Raw genomic sequence first — 5,167 nt, 5'->3', positions numbered from 1 at the left:
GCTGAGCGAGCGCCGCCCGCCCCCCGCCCCCCGCCCCCCCGCTCCCTCCTCCTCGCCCCGCTGCCGGCGGCCTCGGCGCGCAGCTGCTGCGCTCCTGGAAGACGCCTCACAAAGCCCCCCATAGACCGCGGCTCCCCGGCGCCGGCTGCTTAACTCTCGCTGTGCCGAGAGCGCCCCGGGCGGGGGGGGGGGGCTCCGGGGGTCCCGGCCCCGGCCTGCGTGAGCGAGGGAAGCTGTGCACCTCGGGCTCTGCGGCAGAGGGTCCCTCCCGCCCGATCCGAACGGCTCGCCCTCGCTGGGAGGGCTTAACCCAGGCTACAGAAAGGCCCAACCTCCACAGCTCTAGGGGGGAAGGGGCGGCTATTTTCTTAACATTGAGGGATTTGGCCGGGGCCGTTACTGGGCCCGAGTCACGTGGCTAGCGAGCCTCCGAGGCAGAATTTGAATTCAGGACTTCCTGCCTCCGCCTAGCCTCCGTCTTTTGCCCCGGCACGGATTTTCTGGAGGAGATGCCTCTGGTGTCAGATTCTGAGTCTGCAGGGGCCGTGTTCCCACAAGCCACGGGCAGCCTCCAACTCCCGCCGCAGAGGCGCGGCCCCGCGGCCCGGGCTTCGGGCCGGCGCGGCCGGCGGGAGAGGCCCTTCCTGGGCCTCAGTCCTTCGAGACCACCCGGGTCTCGCGTTCTCTCTTCCAGCCCTAAAGCTACGGTTCCAGGTGGGGACGCTGAAGCCCCCAATCGCGGCTCCTCCGTCACCAGCTAACACCTTGGGCGGCCCAAGGAATCTCTCAGCCCCTTCCCAGCGACTGGCCGGAGGAAAGTTGTCATTGGCCAGCCCCTTCTGCCAATCGCCGCTCTACTAGTTTTGTTGCCATGGAGACATCCAATCAGAGAGGCTTCTGGCCGTCTACATCAATGCTGAAACCAATCACCGCTCATCCCTGGCTCCCTCAGCTGCTATCCCTAAGGAGGAGGAGGGGCGGGGGGGAAGAGTTAGGGCATGAGGGGCCAGAGAGAGCAGCGCGTGAAGTTGGGCTCAGAATCCCGCATCCAGCGGGACCAAGAGGCAGGGCCCGAGAGAACGTGCCCAGCGCGTCCCAGCTTCCCTGCCACCTCCCTCCCACGAGGGGAAAGCTCCTCTGTGGGCGGCGGGCTTAACCCCCTCCCCACACGGCCCCTCTCTTTGCGGACCCCCCAATCCACACCAGCCTTCTACGAGCCCTGGGGGGCGGCCGAGGCTACACCCCCCTGCCAGCTCTTGCTTCCTTTAACACTGCTCTGGGCTCTCCTCCTGCACAGGACTTCCGAGGGCCCCGGGCGCCATCCCGCACACATACATATAAATACACACGAATCACACAGCACACATACATGTACAGACACATACATGTATGCATACAACCTGGTTCACCCCCCACATAGCTATACATGCACACACACATATGCACCTGGTCCAACCCACTCATTCATTCATACATACATGCATGCACAATATGCAATCTACACATACATTTATACACAATACACACATGGTCCAATCCACACACATACATGTATGTAACACACATGTATGTACACGTATGTACGTCCGTGTGTATGTTACTGAGACCCAGATACAAAAGTGGCCACTCCCACAGCGGAGAGGAGAGATGACCCCAAGGCCCCAGCTCCTTCCACTACGGCTTTCACTCGCCCAAGCCCCAGGACCAGAGGATCAGTGGGAAGGACCTCAGAGGCCATCTTGTCTGAGCTCCCATTTTACAGATGAGCAGCTGCGGCCCAGATGTTTTTATCTCTGCATTTTAATCTGTTTGGGCCACTCATCTGGCCCAGAGGACACAGAAGGGATTGGACTAGAAGACAGGCAACACTTACGTAGCATTTTAAAGTTTGCAAGCGCTTTGCACTTTGATCTTATTTGATTCTCACAACTCTGGAAGGTAGGTGCTGTATTATCCCATTTTACAGCTGAGGAAACTGAGGGGAAGAGAGGTAAGCGATTCCCCCAGGCTGCCCGGTTAATGAGCACCTTTCTGACTCCAGGTCAGTGTTCTCTCCGCTGAGCCATCCAGCTAAGAGGAACTCACCAAGGGAGTATGAGGACAGAGCCAAGCTGAGAGTTAGGAAGGCCCGAGTTCAAGTTCTGACACATCCTGGTTGTGTGAGTCCCAACAACTCCCTTCACCTCCCAGTGCCCTGGGCTAGAACCCTTGTCAGTCAGCTTTGTCTGGGACGGTTTTCTTCTGCAGAGCTCTCTGCTCTGACAAAATCACAGGTTCAGATTAAAAAGCAACGACTGCCTCCTAGCTAGTGGGAGCTCTTCTGTTTCCTGCGCTCCCCCAGTGACTGCAAGGACTATCAGAGTTTTCTAAATTCGGCCCCCTGGGGCAAAGACCAAGATGCTCTGCCCTAGTTATGGCTCGGATGATGTAAGCAAGCATCACATGGGAGGGACACGCATGGATGGATCCCAGAGCTAGAGCTGGAAGGGAGGGAAGAGCCATCCAGTTCAACCTCCGTAGTTGTACAGATGAAGAAACTGAGGCACAGAGAAGCAAGCTTGCCCAAGATCATACAGATGCTAAACACTGGAAGCAGGATTTGAGCCCAGATTCTCTTTTCACATTTTTTTAAAAAATCTTTTCTTTTTTCTTTTTCCTCCCTGAGACAATTGGGGTTAAGTGACTTGGTCAGGGTCACCCAGCTAGGAAAGGGTTAAGTGTTGCACCACCTAGATGCCCCTAAGTTTTTAATTAAAAGAAATCCCTACCTTCTCTCCCTCCCGCCTCCAGTCCAACTGGAAAAAAAGAAAAAGAAAACACCTTCTAACAAATATGCATAGTCAAGCAAAATAAATCATCACATTGGTCATGTCTGAAAAAACATACCTCAATCTGCATTTCATCTCCATCAGCCTTCTGTTTGGAGATGGATAGCTTGTTTCATCACAAGAGTGGCTGGTCCCTGTGACGATTAGAATTCCTAAGTCTTTCAGTCTCGTTTGTCTCATTTCCAATAGCCTGGGGGTGGAAAACACCATCCACATCCAGAGAGAGAATTACTGAGACCCCTTGTGGATCAAAGCATACTATTTTTACCTTTTTTGTTTGTTTGCTTTTTCTGTCTTGTGTTTTTTTTTTTTTTTCCCCTTTTGGTCTAATTTTTCTTGCACAATATGACAGATATGGAAATATGTTTACTAGAATGGTACATGTATAACCTATTTAGGATTGTTTGTGATCTTGGGGAGGGGGTGGGGTAAGGGAGTGAGGGAGAAAATGTTTGGAACAGTCTTATAAGAATGAATTTGAAAACCATTTTTACATGAATTTGAAAAAACAAAATATTACCAAGTAAAAAAAAAAACAAAAACCAAAACCAAAGTTGTTTATCTCAAACTATTGTCATTGCATGAATTGTCCTCCTGATTCTGCTTACATCACTTTTCATCCCTTCACAGAAGTCTTCCCAAGCTTCTCTGAAACCATCCCTTCATCATTTCTCTAACACAATCTATCCCATCCCATTCATATACCCTAACTTGTTCAACTATTCCGCAGAAGCTGGATAGCCTCTCCCTCTCTTTCCATTATATTTTCATGGCTCCCAGTGGGAAGACTCATACTCTGCATTGTAAATGGAAAGAGAATCTATAGAAATGGAAATCCTAGATTCCTTGGGATTACCAAGTTTTTGGAATGTAATTCTGCTATTTGCCTTCTCTTCCTAATTAAAATGGCATCTTTCAGAGCAGAGCTCCCTAAGCAACCATGTTTTAGAGATGCCCCCAGCTAGTATCTCTGAAAAAGCTTTGTCTATGAGCACATAATCAGAGATTTAAAATTATTTGCTAAAGTGAAAGTATCCTTCCCTGAAGAGCATTTCTCCTTCCCCCTAAGAACCTCCTATAATCTGATATAATCCAACAAACATTTGTTTTGCTCAGAGCCCTGAGCTAGGACTGTGAAGATCATTTCCTACTCCATGTGCCAATCAAACTGGTCTATTCCCTTTTCCCATTCCATAGCATCCCATCTCCAATTGCCATGCCTTTGCTTGGGCACTCCATCTGGAATGCACTCTCACCTCAGACATTATTCACTGTGTGATCCTGAGCAAGTTCCTCCTGTCAGCCTCATTTTTCTCATCTGTAAAATTGGGGAGATTATAGCATCTGCCTCTGAGGGCTGACTTGACCATCAAATGGGATGATGCATGAAAGGTGCCTTATAAACCTTAAATCATAATATAAATATTAACTGTTATTGTTATTATACAATTATTATATTATATAATATAAATATTAACTGTAAAATTAGTTTCCTTGAAAGTTCACCTCAGGTACCATTTTTTACAATGGCCTTTCCCCATCTCCTCATTGTTAGAGTACTGCCTTCTAATCTCAATCATATTTCTTTATTTACTTATTCATAGTTTAGCCTTTGATATCTGTGTGTATCAGTGACTTCCTTCCAGTAGAGTTCAAACCCTTGAAGGCAGTTTTGTATCCCTCAGATCCAACATATTCCCTGGTCCACAGACATTTTATTTGTTGAATGGTTGAATGAATGAAGGTGTAATACAATACAGGGTAAAATGTGAGAGGAATGGAGGACAGGAAAAAATGCTCCAGAAAAGTTTGAGAAGGATGAGAATACTCCGAGCTGGGGGAGAGGTGGGAACTGAGCAAAGTTTCATGGAAGAAGTGATAGTGAATCTGAGCATGGAAAGAGAAGAAGAATTTTCTCAGGTCGGGATGAGGCGAGAGAATGCCTTCCAGGCATGGGAAAATGCTGTCCAGGCCCAGGACTATGTTTGGAAGCAGGAATCCACAGGGGCCAAGCAGGGAATAGCCAGTCATCCCGATTGCACTGGCGTGTATGAGGGATATGATGAGAGATGAGGTTGGAAGAAAGGACGGAAGCAGACTTAGGGTAACTACAAGTGGTTCCTCAGGCTTAGGAGTATATATTTTATCACATACACTCTGCTGGACCAAGGCACTGAGGAAGGAGGAGATGGCTCAGACAGAGAGGAGAGAGTGTCACTCCTAGTCACTGAAGACAAAACCTCATTATCCTCAACTCCTCAGTTCTGTCTGTCTCTCTGTCTCTCTCTCTTTTTCTCCTCTCATTCTCTCCTTCTGTGTGTCTCTCCCTCCCTCCCTTC

Source organism: Sarcophilus harrisii, chromosome 3, assembly GCF_902635505.1.
Source record: "Sarcophilus harrisii chromosome 3, mSarHar1.11, whole genome shotgun sequence".
NCBI classification, from domain to species: Eukaryota; Metazoa; Chordata; class Mammalia; order Dasyuromorphia; family Dasyuridae; genus Sarcophilus; species Sarcophilus harrisii.
This window is presented reverse-complemented; position numbering follows the sequence as displayed.